Source organism: Ornithorhynchus anatinus, chromosome X2 (assembly GCF_004115215.2).
Source record: "Ornithorhynchus anatinus isolate Pmale09 chromosome X2, mOrnAna1.pri.v4, whole genome shotgun sequence".
In the NCBI taxonomy this organism is placed as follows: domain Eukaryota; kingdom Metazoa; phylum Chordata; class Mammalia; order Monotremata; family Ornithorhynchidae; genus Ornithorhynchus; species Ornithorhynchus anatinus.
The window spans coordinates 25836304-25854364 of record NC_041750.1 but is presented as its reverse complement, the minus strand read 5'-3'; the positions used below and the strand labels follow the sequence as shown (position 1 = coordinate 25854364).

The following is an 18061-nucleotide window of genomic DNA, read 5'->3' as shown; positions in this document are numbered from 1 at the left end:
AGAGCTGAGAAAGGGCCGCAGATATTAACTGAGACATGATCCCTAACCCCCCGGGAATTCACAGTCAACACAGCGTGCCGAAGAAAGAAATAAACCACTTAGCCTCTCTGTGCCTCAGTTCCTTCATCTGTAAAATGGGGGATGAAAGAGCTGCTGTCCCTCTCTCTTAGACCGTGAGCACAGTGTCCAACCTGAATGATCTCTCAACTACCGCGGCGTTCAGCACAGTGCCATAATTATAATTAAAGAGGAGAAATCTGGCCAATTATAAGAATCAATATCACGCCATCGTAGAACCGGCCCTCTTTCAAGAAGGCTGACGCGCACTGAAAATGTTTTAGGGTTGATTCTTCTTTTTCAGGGACCCTCAAAACCCCCTCGGAATTCGATTCTGCATGGAGAGAGATGTCCAGGGATGGTAAACATGTGCTTGAGGGATTTCTCTAGAATTTGGTCATAAACACCCTCAGAGAGTAAGAAACTCCCAGAGGTGATGCCAGGATGCTTTCTTCTTTCTGGGTGCCTTTCGCGTCAGGTTCGGCAGAGCCAATGAAACGTGCTTCTCGCGGGCCACTTTCCTATGAATCAACCACAAGTATCGATGCATTTCAGCACTGTGGCCGCGACGAGATGGATGTGTGGTCTCTGGGAAGATGCGGGCCGTGTGTTTCAACTTAAGGATGATATAGGATGGGGGAGAAATAAGTGCATAAGGACGTAATAAATTGTGAGGGTAAATGGAAAGGCCACAGGCAGAGCAAATATAAATAAAACTCCCCCATAAAGGGTGAGCGGGACATTAACAGTTATTATTCTTTTTTAAAAATCCCTCCCCCCGCCAACTCCAGTGGTTATGACTTGGCTCTCATCGCTAGTGAGTGTGGTGAGTGTGGGAAGGAATCATGAACGATTATTCCTTTACGAGATATTTCAGCCTCCGATTTTGCTCTTTCTCCCTCCCTCTCGTGGCTCCCGTGAAATATGGGGTCCCGATGGATTCATTGCTTTGTGCACTGAAGGTCTTCCTGTGAGCTGCTCTTCATTATCGGTGCTACTTCCTGGATGATTTATGGAGGTTCGTTTCTCAGGTCCTTTATCAGTCGCGTTTCTGATTTTCAGCCCATTAAGCTCTGACTTCTCCAAAGCGACTTAGCTTCCGTTCCTTCGCCTGGTTGCCTCTGTGGTGCCTGTTTTAAAAGTCGTGCCTCGAAAATCTTGTCATTTGGAATAATGAAATTCAAGGGTAGGCTTCTCTGCTCATAGACCTCTTCGGTTCTTCTCCCTGCAGGATCGGTGAAATACCGTTCTATCCTACGCTTCCAGGCTCTCGGTGTGCGGCCCGATGTAGGTGCTCGAGAAACTCCGACGAATGGCATCGTTAAAGTCTTCGTAGTCGTCGCTGGTTGGAGGTTGTCCTCTGCTCACTTGGAGCTTGATGGGATGGAATAGTTTAAGGTTCCCGTTTTCCTGCCTGGAGGGGCCCCAAAAATCTACTGCCTCCTCTCCCCACTTCTAATCTCACGTCATCATCATCACCAAGGTGTACTGAAGGCCTATTAGTTGGACAGTATGAGCGTACTGTACTGAATGCCTATTGTGTACTCAGCCCCTGCCGCTTGCTTGCCGTGGGATCTTGGGTAAATCAGTTAACCTTTCCAAGCTTCAGTTTCTTCACCTGCAAAATAGGGATAAAATTCCTGCTCTTCCTATCTCTGTGGTTGTGACCCCCATATTGGGATCAATCAATCCATCGATAGTATTTATTATGTGCCAGGCATTGTACTAGGTGCTTGGGAAAATACAAGCCCTTGAGAAGAGGAGGAGGAGGAGGAGGGAAATAGAGAAAAGAAAAGGGAAAAAGGAAACTGCGAGAAGCAGTGTGACCTAGTGGGAAAAAAAAGATCCTGTAAATCAGAGGATGTTGGTTCTAATCTCAGTTCTTCTACATGCTTGCTATGTTACCTTGGGCAACTTCTCTGTGCCTCGGTTTCCTCATCTGTAAAATAGGTTTCAATATCTGTTCTTCTTTCTGCTTAGACTGTGAGCCCCACGTGGGACAGGGACTGTGTCTGACCTGATTAACTTGTACCTACCCCGGCACTTAGTTCACTGCTTGGCATATAGTAAGTGGTTACCAAATACTACTATCATTATTACTATTATCATTACTAGGTGGGGGGAAGATATTATTATTATTATTACTAGGTGGGGGGGAAGATGGAGAAAGAAAAAGAGGGAAAGGAAGAAGAGGGGGAAGAGAAAGACTCAGACTAAGGAGGAGGGAGAGGCGGAGAAGTCCTTAGACCGAGGAGGAAGAAAAGGAGACAGAGGAGATGAGGAAGAAAGTGATGAACAGGCAAGAAGCCATGGGAATTATGGGATGTGGGATTAAGAAAAAAAAGAAGTGGAAACGAAAACATTCCTCTGGTCTTGGGCTCATTTGAGGCCTACTCTCGTCCAAGGCCTGGTGAGGCCTTAGACAGGATGTGGAAGGAAAGCTTAAGACCATGACACATTCTCTTATTTAAGAAGGGGGCTTCCCCCCCTGTGGCCGTGGGGCAAATACGGCTATGTGGTGGCATTTCACCTTCTGCCACGTGGGCATCTGCCTGCATGGGAAAGAGGGCCCAGGCCTGCAGGTGGAACAGAAAGTGACCACCCCCACCCTCTCTAGGTCCAACAGGCAGCAAGAGAGAAATGGAATGTGTCTGGCTCCGTATTCTCCTCTTTCCCCCTGCCCCAGCCTAGGAAAGGAGAACAGAAGCCCGGGAAGCTTGCTGATGGCGTCAACCAGATGGAATTTAAATCTTCGCGTTTTCGGCAGCCATTCCTCTTGTGACCTTCGGATTTGGCCTGGCTCGGCGTGGTTCAAGAACGGGGAACGACAAATGACGCAGCCCATTCCCAATTTACTGTTGTCACGTGGGGTTGAAGGTCAGCTCTGAGTTCATGCCTGACGAAGCCCCCGGAAGCGTGAGTAACTATGACAATCACACCAAGACGCTTTCAGCCAGTCACGTCGCTTCGACCGGCCTTATGGCTGGAATTCCAAACCTTTGTGGAATGATCTTTCCCATCACAGATCCGCCTGTTGTATAATCCTGTGGGAAGGGCCCGGTGAACCCTCGATTTTGAATTCCAGGGCCAGTGTATTCAGGTCTTTTTCTTCATTGAAAATGAATTGCTCACAATTCTGGCAGAGTGGATAATATTGATTTTTTTTAAAATGGCATTTGTTCAGCTCTGTATTTGCCGGTCACTGTACTAGACGCTGAGGTAGATACGAACTAATAAGGTTGGATACAGTCCATGTCCCACATGGGGCTCACAGTGTCATTCTCCTTCGTAAGAGAAGTTGAGTGACTTTTCCGAGGCTACACAGCAGACAAGAGGCAGAGCGGGGATCGGAACCCAGATCCTTCTGACTCCCAGGCCCGTGATCTGTCCGCTAGGCCACGCACCTAACTATATGCCAGGCACTGTACTAAGATCTGGGGTGAATACAAGCAGATCGGGTTGGACACAGTCCCTGTCCTACATGGGGCTCACAGTCTCAATCCCCATTTTACAGATGAGGTCACTGAGGCCCCGAGAAGTGAAGTGACTTGCCCAAAGTCACACAGCAGACAAGTGGCAGAGCCGGGATTAGAACACCATGACCTTCTGACTCCCAGAACCGTGCTCTAGCCACTACCCTGTGCTAATGAAGATGCCGCTGCCGAGGAAGATAATGTTAAGCCGGGTTCTACCGACTGCCGGTCGATCAGTCAATCGATCAGTGATATTTATCTAGGGCTTCCTGTGTGCAGAGCACTGAACTAAACACTTGGGAGAGTAGAATACAACAGAGTTAGTAGACGCGATCGCTGGCCTCAAGAAGCTCGTGCTATGAAGTGTCAGTAGATTATAAGTATATCCCAGACCGGCCCACAGAAGGATCAATAAGCTCGCTGCGGCAGGGAATGTATCCGTTTATAATTATTTTGTCCTCTCCCAAGTACTTAGTACAGTGCTCTGCGCATAGTAAGGGCTCAATAAATACGACTGAATGAATCGATAGCGTTAGCAGAGCAGAATACCGGAATATCTGCAGAGAGAGGAAGAGGTGATCCCTTCGGCTCCTAAAACGTTCCCTTTGACTTCCGGCGGAACGTCGTGGATTGTGGGCAGATTCATTCCCCAAAGTTGCCACGGCAACCGCCCCGCCGATGACATCGTGCGGAGAACAGGTCGCCGTTGCCGAAAAGGAGTTGGAATATTTCACTTCTGTCTTGTTCGGTTGAACAAACCAGCCGGCCATGAAATGCCAATTCCCAGGAAACCGGGGCCCGTGTCATTCGGAGCCTTTGTTCCTCGGACCTGAATTTTTAGGCGTCGTCCTTTCTCGGCGGATCCCCACGGCCCAGGGAAGGTTTGGAATTCGACTGATACTCCCTACCTCGGTCTCCTTGACCTCGGGGATCTTCGAAACTCTAGTGTTGCTCGGGCTGTTCCTGCAGGCCTCCCTCGCCCTGGGGCGGAGAGGTTGATGGAGACGGAGGATGGTGAGAGGCGAGGACCACTTACCTGCCTTGGGCTGCCCCCTTGTGGAACCGGCTTGGGTGTCGGCCATCTCAGTTCCCCCCAAAGGGATGCTCTGATGAACCCCAAGGATGTCCTGGGTCCCGTCCCCGCGTGGGGCCGGAACTCTGCGGTGGTCTCGGACCACCGCAAGCCGTGGGTGGCGAGCATCTAAGAGAGGTCTTGATGATGTCTGACTCTGCCCCTTCGCCCCCGGGGCAGGACGTAAGGCATCCGACGGCGGAGGGAGCCGATGCGAAGGGCCAGATATTTTTCAAGCCAGATTCCTGCTGGCAATTAGAGAAGCAGCGCGGCTCAGTGGAAAGAGCCCGGGCTTGGGAGTCAGAGGTCATGGGTTCGGATCCCGGCTCTGCCACTTGGCAGCTGTGGGACTGTGGGCAAGTCACTTCACTTCTCTGAGCCTGTTACCTCATCTGTAAAATGGGGATTAAGATTGTGAGCCTCACGTGGGACAACCTGATGACCCTGTATCAACCCCAGCGCTTAGAACAGTGCTCTGCACATAGTAAGCGCTTAACAAATACCAACATTATAATCAGGGCTTGGCAGGTGTTCCCCTGCGTGCCCAGTAGAAATGGATAATCTCCGTTTGAAAGGGGTGGGGTATGTTTTTTCTTGCAAATAATTTCGATGGCTTTTTTTATTGATAAGGTCAAACTGGGTCTCAGCGACAACTCCGGGGACTTCGAAGGAGCCAAAATCCAGCCAGGGAGGAAAACAAACAAGTCTGAATTTCCTTACCCCATCATCGTGTCGGAGAAGAGGTCCCCGTTCCTATCTGGCTGCCCCCTGACTGGTTTGTATTTTTAGCGTTTGGTACAGGGCCTGGCACATAGGATAAGCACTTAACAAATACCATGAAAAAAAAAAGGAGAAGTAGAGATCTTCCCAACTGGGACAGAGAGAGCTTGATGAGGCAGAGGAGGGGAGATAAAAGCTGGGAGGTGACGGTGAAGTCACCAGATATCAGAGAAGGAAGGAGGAAGATCGGGGGAGAGGTTCATTGGTTTCGATCAATCCGTGGTATTTATTGAGCGCTTACTGTGTGGAGAACCCTGTTCTAAGCACTTGGGAGAATACAAGAGAGTCAGTAGGCGTCGTCCCTGCCCTCACTGAGCTTACAGTCTAGACAGGGAGTTTTATATGAACTTGTCAACACTCATTCATACTTAGTCCATTTGCTTCTTTAATAATAATAATAATAATTATGATGATGATGGCATTTGTTAAGCACTTACTATGTAGATACAAGATAATCAAGTCCCACGTGAGACTTACAGTCTATGTGGGAGGGAGAACAGGTATTAAATCTCCATTCTGCAGATGAAGGAGCTGAGGCCCGGAGTAGTTAAGTGACTTAACCAAGAATCCAGCTCCTCTGAGTCCCAAGCGCGGGGTCTTTCCACTAGGCCATGCCGCCTCTCGCTTGTTTGTAATGGCTTAGATCGTGTTGTCTGTTTGGAAGGGTCTGTTCACGCAAGAGAAGGGATGAAAGTAGCGTGGGCTGGCGGAAAGAACATGGGCCTGAGAGGCAGGGCATCTGGATTAATAATAACTGTGGTATTTGTCAAGTGCTTACTAGGTGCCAGGCACTGTGCTAAGCCCTGGGGTGGATACAAGCAAATCGGTTTGGACACAGTCCCCATCCCACACGGGGCTCACGGTCCTAATCACCGTTTTATAGATGAGGTGACCGAGGTCCAGAGAAGCGAAGTGATTTGCCCAAGGTCACGCGGCGGACAAGTGGCAGGGCCGGGATTAGAACCCATGACCTCCTGACTCCCACGCCTGTGCTCTATCCGCTACCCCACGCTGCTTCTCACCCCACCTCTGCCACTCGTCTGCCGTGTGTCACCTTGGACAAGTCACTGAACTGGTAGGTGATTCAGTCTCTTCCCCTTAAAATGGGGATTCGGTGCCAGTTCTCGCTTCTCATTAGAACTGTGAACGAGAAGGTAGAGTGATCTAGTGGATAGAGCACGGGCCTGGGAGTCAGAAGGATCCGGCTTCTAATCCCGTCTCTGCCACTTGTGTGCTGTGTGAACTTGGGCAAGTCACTTCACTTCTCTGGGCCTCGGGGACCTCCGCTGGAAAATGGCGATTGAGCCGCTGAGCCCCACGTGGGACGGGGACTGTGTCCAACCTGACTGGCTTGTATCTAAAGAAGCAGCGTGGCTCAGTGGAAAGAGCAGGGGTTTTGGAGTCAGAGGTCATGAGCTCGAATCCCGGCTCTGCCACTGGTCAGCTGTGGGCGAGTCACTTCACTTCTCTGTGCCTCAGTTCCCTCATCTGTAAAATGGGGATGAAGACTGTGAGCCCCACCTGGGACGACCTGATTCCCCTTGTATCTACCCCAGCGCTTAGAACAGTGCTCCGCACTCTAACCCTGTGCTTCGTCGAGGGCCTGGCCCGGAATAAGCCCTTCGCGGATACCATGAAAAACAAGACAACAAAACCCATGTGGGACGGGGACCGAGTCTGACATCTTGTATCTATCCCCGCGCTTAGTAGATGCTTGGCTCACAGTAAACGCTTAAATGCCACAATTATTATTATACAGTTAACTATCTGTCGAGTGGATTTAGACCCCGGAGGTTACTTTGTGCTTTCAGGTTATATGCAGGAGGAGTGTTACTATGGGAACACGGCTGGTCACGTCTTCCCGCTCCTGAAGAACTTCCAGTGATTGCCCCTCCACCTCCACATCAAGCAGAAACTCTTCACCGGCAACTTTAAAGCACTCATTCGGTTCACCTCCTCCCACCTGACCTCCCTGCTCTCCTACTGCACCCAACCCACACTCCGCTTCGCTCCTCTAACGCCAACCTACTCACTGTTCCTCAGTCTCGTCTGTCTAGCCCCCGCCCCCTCGCCCACATCCTCCCTCCGGCCTGGAAGACCCTCCCTCTTCACGTACGACAGCCCCCCGTCCTTTCCACCTTCGAAGCCTTATTCGAAGCGCTTCTCCTCCAAGAGGTCTTCCCCGTCTAAGCCCTTGCTTCCCCTCCCTTTAGCACGCTCTTGGATCCGTCCCCTTTAAACTCCTGATATTCATCCTCCCTTCGGAGCCACAGAAGTTATATTCGGATTCGCGATTTATTTATTAGCGTTAATCTCCGTCTCTTCCCCGGGACCGTGAGGTCCTGGTTGTCAGGGAACGTGTCTACCGACTTTGTCGTTCTCCCAACGCAACCGGGTTACTGCTCTGCACAGGGTAAACGCTCGATGAGTACCGTCGATCGATCGATCGGTCGATTGAAATTGCCCACTTGGTCTTTCGGAAGCTCTCCTTTCATTACCTACCGCATTAGTCATCCAAGGGAGTCATGAATCTTCTCTGCTTAAATGCGTGGGTCAATAAGCAGTGTATAAAGCGAGTCTTCTTAACCCTTATGCAACTCGCCCCTGTACAGCAGCACAGTGGAGATCTGAGGACGATTTCTTTGTACGAAGCACCAAGGTTTCAGGCGTGCGGCCTCTGTCCCCGGACCCTGAAAATGAACGGCGTGTCATGGTTTTCTTTCCCTGTCTTGCGTTTTTTGCACGGCTGCTTTGTTCACAGATTTCCACCAGATTGGCCCTGATGAGTGGGGTTTCTCCCACGTTCTCCCATTTTGCAGGTTGGTGAAGTCCTGCTGTGGGCCACGGTGGGAGGTGACCTCCGATGAGTTTACTGGAGAGAGATGCCGAGGAAGCAGACGGTACAGTGCTCTGCCTGCAGGATAGGCGCGGGACAGTGCTCTGCATTCACTAAGAACTCGGTAAAGTGCTCTGCAGGGAATAGGTTTTGGTGCAGTTCTCTGGAGGGCTTAAGGGCTTGATTCAAGAACTCCACCTGCTTTAGGTGTTCAATACAATGCTCTGCACGCATTAAGAACTCAGTAAAGTGCTCTGTGGGGAATAGGTTTGAACGTACAGGGCTCTGCGGGGCGTAAGGACTCAGTCCGCCGCTCTTCCTGCTGTAGGTGCTCGGTACAGTGTTCTGCATGCAGTAAGAACCGAGTTCGGTGTTCTGCGGGGAATAGGTTTTCGGGACAGGGCTCTGCAGGATGTAATAATAATAATAATAATGTCGGTATCTGTTAAGCGCTTACTATGTGCAGAGCGCTGTTCTAAGCGCTGGGGGAGATACAGGGTAATCAGTTTGTCCCACGTGAGGCTCACAGTCTTCATCCCCATTTTTACAGATGAGGTAACTGAGGCACAGAAGTGACTTGCCCGCAGTCACACAGCCGACAGGTGGCAGAGCCGGGATTCGAACCCATGACAGCTGACTAGGACTCAGTCCTCTGCTCTTCCTGCTGTTGGTGCTCCGTACAGTGCTCTGTTTGCAGTAAGAACTCAGTAAAGTGCTCTGCAAGGCATAAGAACTCAGTACAGTGCTCTGCCCGCAGTAGACGCTCAGCACAGGAGTCTACGTGCAGTAAGAGCTCGATACTGTGCTCGGCAAGGGGTAAGGCACAGTGCTCCATCTGAGCAGGTGCTCAGTATGGTACTCCGCATGCAGTAAAATCTCAGTTTAGTGCTCTGCAGTGGGGAAGCATGCAGGACAGTGCTCTGCGGGGAGTAAGCACCCAGGACGGTCCTCTGGGCAGTAGGCGCTCAGTACACTGTTCTGCACGCAGCAGGCACTTAATACAAATGCCCCGCAGGTAGTAGGTGCTCAGACCAGCGCTCTGCAGGGGTAAGCTTTCGCTACAGTGCTCTGCTGCTGATGAAAGGCAAGAAAGCGATGACGACGTCCGAATTCTGTCCTCGGGGGTGATGGTTCTGGTGAATTTGAGGGATGACTTGCTTTGAAGAACATTTCTTTTCCAAACACACTGAACGTCCCCTCCGATAAAGCCAGATCTTCCCGGCAAGTCCCGTTCGCAAGCTTCCCCTCTGTCTTTGACCAAGACGGTTAAATTCCTCTTCCCGGAGCAGGGGCTCTGATGCCGCAGCAATCGCCCAAGCCGGAAAAAGCAGCCTCTTTGAGTAGAGACAGTCCTGGCTTTGCCACTTCTCTGCCGTGTGACCTTGGACGAGTCACTTCATTTCTCTGGACCTCCGCGACCTCATCTGTCAAGTAGGGATAGAGACTGTGCACCCCCACGTGGGACACGGACTGCGTCCAACCTGATTCGCTGGTATCTACCCCAGCGTTTAGAACGTAGTAAGTGCTTAACAAACACCGTGATTTGTTCACTGGACCCAGGAGAGGACGTTGCAGCTCAGGAGCGAGGCGGGAGAGTCACAGTCACCTCGATACCTGTCCTGGGTTCTACAGATTTCCATAAACTGCTCCGTAAGGCATTATTATTAATAATAATAATAATGTTGGTATTTGTTAAGCGCTCACTATGTGCCCAGCACCGTTCTAAGCGCTGGGGTAGACACAGGGCAATCAGGTTGTCCCACGTGGGGCTCCCGGTGTTCATCCCCATTTTACAGACGGGGGGACTGAAGCACCGAGAAGTGAAGTGACTCGCCCAAAGTCACCCAGCTGACAAGAGGCCGAGCCGGGATTCGAACCCATGACCTCCGACTCCAAAGCCCGCACTCTTTCCACTGAGCCACGCCGCTTTACGTAATGCCGCAAGGCCCGCGGAACTCACAGAACAAAGATACTATTTCCAAGTCCCCCGTTAGACCGTAAGCTCCTCTGAGGGCAGGGATCACGTCTACCGACTGTCCTGTACTCTCCCGAGCTCTGAGGGCAGTGCTCTGCCCAAAGTACGTGTCCAGGGGATACTACCGGTCGATTCCAGACCGGCCAAAGGCCGGTCCATTCCCGTCTACGTCAACCTTCCCCTCTTATCGGTGTCGGGGCTGGGGGAGCCGGTGAAGGTGGCGGTGACAACCGCGAACACGCCCACAGTCTCCACCGGCAACCGGGAGCGGAACTGCAAATAGCGGTTCAGCCGCCGAGGCGCAGAGTTTCCCCCGACACAGGCCCGTCTCCAGCCCGCCTCGGACACTGAGGGCAAACCCCGTGATTCCCCTCTCCTTTGTTGGTTACCAAATGGAGATGGGTGAAGCACCGGACCTTTTACATTTAAAAATACGCCCTTATAAGTTTGGATCCAAGCTGTGAGAAAGCCCATTGGCGACAACCGTTCTGCCACGGACCGGCCTCGAATAAACAATCCCAGCTCTGTGCGATATCACTTCGTAACCAGATTCTAGCACGGAACCGGGGGCTCGCCATGGTTACTTGAATTTAAAACCAATGGTTCCTTTGCCTTCCCTCTGGCAGAGATTCCTGCTGGCTTGGCAGGGAATCGTGTCACCCCGTGAACTTTTGCCCTCTTTTAATCCCGACCAAATTTTCCTCAAAAAGATCCTTTCACTGATACCTTTTGTTGTGTTTTCGCGGGTGAAAAGCGGCTTGAGGAACTGGTCACTGAAAAGGGCTCAGATGGCTCGCTCTCCTCTTCTGAAGAGCCAGAAGCCAGCCAGGACAAGATGTTTTTGTGTGTGTGCCGTGGCTTTTTTTTCCCCCTTTAAATTAAGGAAACACAAGATGCTAGCTGTTTCCTAAAATGAAATAAAACATTTTCTTAAAAAAAAAGTGCACACACACACACACACACACCACACACCACACACGATCTACTTAGTCATTCAGTGGGAGAGTTACTCCCTCCTGTCACTCGGGGAGGCTGGCCCTTTAGAATTTAATAGGACTCTGGGAAAACAAACTCATTCGGGCTACCCTGCTGATACTGGAATCCTCCATCCAAGATGGTACCCGGCTGTATCCCTCTCCCCCGGGCCTGAGAGGCAGGGGAAATCAGCGTCAGTGGGTTCAGCTCTTGATGGGGCATGAGAAGCGGCTTCTGTTCTTTTAATGGTGTCTGTCGATGGTTTACGCTGAACTAATATCAGCTTGGCTGCGGTCCAGGTCCCACGTGGAGCTCACAGTCGTAATCCCCATTTTACAGTTGTGGTAACTGAGGCACAGAGAAGCGAAGTGACTCGCCCAAGTTCGCGCAGCAGACAGCGTGACGGAGTCGGGTATGAGAACCCTGGTCCTTCTGACTCCCAGGCCCCGGCTCTATCCACTAAGGCCACACTGCTTCGCAACTCACTCTCTCCCCAGTGCCCTTCCCAACTCCTCCTTCCCTCTTACTCCAAACTCTGAGTGCCCGCTCAGTGTGGCCCAGAGGAAAGAGTACAGGACCGGGAGACAGGAGCACCGGGGTCCTAATCCCAGCTCTGGCACTTTCCTGCCGTGGAACCATGGGCAAGCCCTTTAACATCTCTGAGCCTCAGTTTCTCATCTGTAAAATGGGGATTCAATACCTATTTCTCCCTCCTACTTAGGCTGTGAGCCCCACGGGGGCCAGCGACTCTGTACAACCTGATTAACTTGTATCCTCCCCGGTGCTTAGAACAGTGCTTGGCACATAGTAAAAGCTTAACGAATACCAACATTATTTAGGACTCGGGTTCGTTTCTCACCTTTGCCTGACCCATTGTTAACGGGTGAGTAATCCCCCTCTCCCTTGACTCTGAAAATATAAAATTCTCCTTCACCCACCCCCAGACACCGCCTCGCCGCCTTTTATTACTGCACTAATAGTAAAACCCTCAGTTTCTCCGGAACTCGCGGAGAAGCCACGTTTTCAGCTCAACGAAATAATGATCCACCTACTTTCTAGTTCTGTATAAAGAAATATTCTATATTTCTGTGAGCCTCGTGCGGGAACGACCTGATTACCCTGTTTCTACCCCAGCGCTTAGAACAGTGCTCTGCACATAGTAAGCGCTTAAGAAATATCAACGTTATTATCATTTCTTCCAGAGGAAAAGAACCCCAGTTGACCGAGAGACACGACAGCTCACCCTTCCGGGCTTCGTACTCCGAATCGCTTGGATTTACGAGTCCTGTGGGCAAACACCCCAGGCCGGCAAAAGCCCATTTTAACGCTACGGGCCGGCAAGGTACCTGATCGACGTGCGAAATAACGGACATCACAGAAGGCGGCGGCTGACGCAGAGCCCTTAGAAGGGTCCCGGCTTGTTGCTCAGCCACCCGCTGCAGGCCTGGCTGGATGTCACTAACACCCCCGCTGTTTGGTAAGGAGCACAGAGAGACCCAGCCAAGAGATTAACCAGCCTCCCAAACGAGTCTAAAACCAGAAAAACTGTGGTATTTGTTAAGCGCTTACTATGTGTCAAGCACTGTATTAAGGAGCGGGATAGACAGAAGATAATAATAACGAGGACGGTATTTGTTATACACTTAGTACGTGCCAGGCCAATCGGGGCTCACGGTCTCAACGCCCATTTTACAGATGAGGTAACTAAGCCACAGAGAAGTTCATTCATTCATTCAATAGTATTTACTGAGCGCTTACTATGTGCGGAGCACTGCACTAAGCGCTTGGAATGTGCAAGTCGGCAACAGATAGAGACGGTCCCTGCCCTTGGACGGGCTTACGGTCTAACCGGGGGAGACGGACGGACGAGAACGATGGCGATAGATAGAGTCGAGGGGAAGAACATCTCGTGAAAACAATGGCAACGAAATAGAATCAGGGTGATGTACCTCTCATTAAACAGAATAAAATAAATAGGGTGATGAAGATATAGACAGTCGAGCGGACGAGTACGGTGCTGAGGGGGTGGGACGGGAGAGGGAGAGGGGGAGAGGGAGAGGGGGGAGAAGAAGGTTTAGCTGCGGACAGGTGAAGGGGGCGGTGGTAGAGGGAGCAGAGGGAAAAACGGGGGGAGAAGCGATTGGCCCAAGGTCACACAGCAGACAAGTGGAGGAGCCGGGACTGGAACCCATAACCATCGGATTCCCGGGCCTGTGCTCTAACCACTACACGTGCTGCTTCTCTGCGGGTCCCACATGAATGTCTCTTTTATATTGTTATATTGTACTGTCCCAAGAGTTTAGTATAGTGGTCCGCGCACAGAAAGGGCTCAGAAATTACAATTGAGCGTGTGCCGATTCCCAGGCTCCCCTGCTCTTCCCACTCACCATGTCAAGGCAAGGTTGGAGCCCGGGGGCACAGCGTATTCAAACGGCAATAAACCAGGCCTTCCCACGTTCCAAAACCCGTCGCTCTCCATCTGTCGATTCTATGCCCAGGCCCTCCAGAGTCAAGCTGACCAGCAGAGGTTCCCTCTAGACCGTAGGCTTGTTGTTGGGCGGGAGATCAGTCTACCTGTTCTGTTGTATTCTCCGAAGCGCTTAGTACAGTGTTCCGCACACAGTGAGCCCTGAATAAACGCCCCCGATAATGCTTACCCTTTTCAGCCACATCCCATTTAGGGATTAAGTCTCTCAGGCAGCAGTGCCAACCTCCAGACTGAAAATTCGTTGTGGGCAGGAAACGTGTCCACCAGCTCTGTTATATTGCATTCTCCCACGCGCTTACTACACTGCTATGCACCCAGTAAGCACTCGCTATATACCACTGATTGATTAATCCTGGTACATGAAGGAACTATAATGGTATTATTCCTTGGCTTTGCTCACCAACAAGATTTTTGGGGTCGGCTATTCATCCCGGGCTGACGCAGCTTTTCTATCTGATGGCTCGGTAGCTCCTTTAACCTATGATAACAATAATAATAAGCACAATAACTAAGCGCTGGGGTAGATACAAAATTATCAGATCGGATGCGGTCCCGTCGCACATCAGTCTCACAATCCACGGGGCAGGAAGTTCAGGTTTTAAAACCCCATTTTACAGAGTTAAGTTACGTGACTTGCCCTAGGTCACACAGCAGACACGAGGCGGAGCCAGGATTAGAACTGAGGTTCACTGACTCCCGAGCCCGCGCTTTTGGATAGGGTATGGGCCCGGGAGTCAGAAAGTCATGGGTTTTATTCCCGGCTCCACCATTCGTCTGCTGTGTGACCTTGGCCAAGCGGCTTCACTTCTCTGGGCCTCAGTTACCTCATCTGGTAAATGGGGATTGAGATGACGATGATGATAATGAGACGCTCATCCCCTTGATTCTATTTATTGCTTTTGTTCTCGTCTGTCCGTCTCCCCCGATTAGACCGTGAGCCCGTCAAAGGGAAGGGACTGTCTCTATCTGTTACCGATCTGTACATTCCAAGCGCTTAGTACAGTGCTCTGCACATGGTAAGCGCTCAATAAATACTATTGAATGAATGAATGAATAACGGTATTTGTTAAGCGCTTACTTCGTGCCAAGCTCTGTTCTAAGTGCTGGGGTAGATACAAGGTCATCAGGTTGTCCCACATGGGGCTCACAGTCTTCATCCCCATTTTACAGATGAGGTAACTGAGACATAGAGAAGTGGCTTTCCCAAGGTGACACAGCAGACAAGTGGTGGAGCCAGCATTAGAACCCACGACCTCTGACTCCCAAACCCTTGCTCTTACCACTAAGCGCGCTTCTTCTCTATCTGATTGAGACAGTGAGCCCTACGTGGGACAGGATTGCATCCAACCAGATTTGCTTGTATCCACCCCGGTGCTTAGTACAGTGCCCGGCACATAGAGCGTAACAAATACCAGTTATTATTAATTATTATTCCCCCCCACCCCATGCTACTGGGGCCTAGTGACAGGGATCTTATAATACCGGTGACACACTTAACTGGGACCACCCAAGGCTCAAGAAAAAAAAGCTCCTTACCTGCCCACACCTTCAGCTCAAGAGATCTAATGACCTTTAAAAAGAAAACCCCCGAGAAATTGATTCCCTTTCAACACTATTTAAGCATTCCAACCTTTAAACTTATCATTGGTGAAAAAAAGTCAAATTAAAGCCTTTTTATGAGCACGGCCCTCTGAGAGGAAGGTTTCAGAAGGTTTAGCTTTGAAATTATAACCATAATTTCCTAGTTTTGAAATGAGAAATACAGAGAAGAAAGAGGGGAGGAAAAAAATGAAAGAAAATAGATTTGGAGGAACGCAAAAGCTAGAAGCAATCGATAAAGTGAGGAACAAAGTAAAGCGTGGAAACCTTTAAAGGGTCCTAACTTAAATGTCAAGAGTATTAGAACAAAACAAAAAGGCCTGGAAACCGTAACGTCTGACACGGAATGAGAGTTTCTGACACACTTCCACAGGGAAGCAGCGTGGCTTAACGGAGAGAGCCCTGGCCTGGGAATCAGAAGGACGTGTTTCCGATCCCGGCTCCGACACCTGTCTGCTGTATGGCCTTGGGCAAACCATTTCACTTCTCTGTGCCTCAGTGACCTCATCTATAAAATGGGGATGAAGACTGGGAGCCCGATTTGGGACAGGGACTCTGTCCAACTTGATTTGTTTGGATCCATCCCAGCGCTTCGTACAGAGCCTGACACATAGTAAGCACTTAAGGAGTACCACAGTTATTATTACTGGGTGATTTCAGATGGGTCTTAAAGATGGGGAGAATGCTGGTCTGGTGGATGGGAAGGGGGAAGGAGTTACGGCTAAAAAGGCAGGAATCCGAAACAGGTAGGTGGTGGGAAAGATGAGAACAAGGTGCAGCGATGCTCAGTGGGAGAGATTTCCCAGATTCTGAAAGTGTGCTCAAAGGCGCGAGACCAACGATTCGTTCCGCCCCTGAGGCACGCAGAAGCTGTCCTGGGCTACCCACGACGCCCGACGGCATTCTCCGTTCTCTTCCTTTGTCTATTCCACCGACTCCTTCTGTTTAACCCAAATCCCTCATGCTGCAACGGAAGCCAGTTTCCCCATCGTTCCTCAGGTCTCTTCCCAGGGTTAAAAAATCGACCGACGCTGTCGATGATGAAGATGAGATATATGCTGCGCATTTGGCAATGCACATATTTTTTCTTTTTTTAATGTTGTTAAGCGCTTACTATGTGCCAAGCACTGTACTAAGCGATGGGGTAGATACAAGAGAAGCAGCATGGGTTTAGTGGAAAGAGACGGGCTCGGGAGTTAGAGGTGGTGGGTTCTTATCCCAGCTCCGCCACTTGTCAGCTGTGTGACTCTGGGCGAATCATTTAACTTCTCTGTGCCTCAGTTACCTCCTCTGTAAAATGGGGATTAAGGCTGTGAGCCCCACGTGGGATAACCTGATTACCTTGTATCTATCTCCGTGCTTAGAACAGTGCTTGGCACATAGTAAGCGCTTAACAAATACCATTATTAATATTATTCTGATCGGTCCCCACCAAACAATGCCCTGCCCCGAACACAACCCTCTTATATGCCAAGCACTGCTCCCGGGGTGACTCCTTGCTGGGCATCTATTAAGGGAGGAATATAAACTAAACCAATTCACTCTCCCATCCAGGATTCCTGAGATCTTAGGGGGTGTCACGGGAAGACTAGCCGTGGCCCATGGTGGCTACCAAAGGCCATCGCCTGCTGGATTACGGCCCTGCAGCGCAGGTTTGGCACCCCGTTCTGGTCTCGTCAGCCAATAAATGCGTCCTGCACGCCAATAACCACTGGCCACGCGCTCGGCCCCTGCCCACCTCTTGGCTCGTGGTGCTCCGTACCCCGGCGGGAATACCGCTGGCAGAGACTGAGGAGCGATAGCAGTGCTGGGCACAATCGTCAGCTCCTCCACAAGAGTTCTCAGTCGTGAAGGCTCCGGACTGAGTCTCCTCCGTCATTCTCGATGAAGCTTGTCCCCCTCCTCCTCCTCCCCGCCCCCAACGACAGTAAGACCCCGAGAGCTCTGGAAGCCAACCGAAGCATGCTCGGAAGTGGACCTCACGGGCCAGAGGCCCCAAGGTGCCGCCACCCAGCAAGTGGTCGAAAGAAGCGGGCCTGTGGTTTCTTTCCACGCATCCCATATATGAGTCGCCCCTCTTCCCCAAAACGTAACGGTTTCAGGCATTCTCTTCACGAACGAAGCTGACGCTTCTACCTCATCCAGGGCTTTCCTGGCATACGCCATTACTCTCTCTTGCTCTTTTCGGCACTTGGAAAACACAGTGAGCCACGATGAATCAGTACGCGAGGTATTTCCCGGACCAGCCGTAGGCCTGAATGTCCGCGAGGTAGGAGTTATGCGTTAATGCTGGATCGGTTATCCATTTCTCCTGAGCCGACGTGGGCTTTATTTTTACTTTCTCGGAGATCTGTCATGTGCTTTATTGCTATATGGGCCTAGATCCAGATCTTTATTTGCTTTCTGGATATATATTTTCTCTCTCTCTCTCTGTGTTTCTAATATTCATTCTGCTACTGTCTCTAATAATAGTGATGATAGTAATAAGAAGAAGAACAGCGGGTCAAGCACCATTCTAAGCTCTGGGGTAGATCTAAGATAATCAGGTCCCACTGGGGCTGACAGTCTAAGTAGGAAGAAAAACAGGTATTGAAACCCCACTTTCCAGATGAGCAAACTGAGTCCCGGAGAGGTGCAGTGACTTTGCCCCAGGTCACACATCAGGAAAGGGGGAAGAGCTGGGATCTGAAGCCAGGTTCTCTGACTCCCGGGTCCATGCCTGAAAATAAGATAGGGGGAGGAGGGATTAGTCATAGAAGGCTTCCTGGAGGAGATGCAGTTTTTGTAAGGCTTTGAAGATGGGGAG

General features: G+C 50.7%; 1 long non-coding RNA gene across 2 annotated transcripts; it reads left to right on the top strand.

The window, feature by feature from the left end:
• The first annotated feature begins 189 nt into the window (after nucleotides 1-189).
• LOC114807367 lies at nucleotides 190-17767 on the top strand. 2 transcript variants are annotated; one of them, XR_003755449.2, is made up of 7 exons: nucleotides 190-1075; nucleotides 1289-1637; nucleotides 2744-2973; nucleotides 5233-5377; nucleotides 8202-8342; nucleotides 12371-12645; nucleotides 16810-17767. It is a non-coding gene; the product is annotated as an uncharacterized LOC114807367 (long non-coding RNA). The 2 variants fall into 2 exon arrangements; XR_003755448.2 differs by having other exon boundaries at nucleotides 190-1637.
• The last annotated feature ends 294 nt before the right edge of the window (nucleotides 17768-18061 follow it).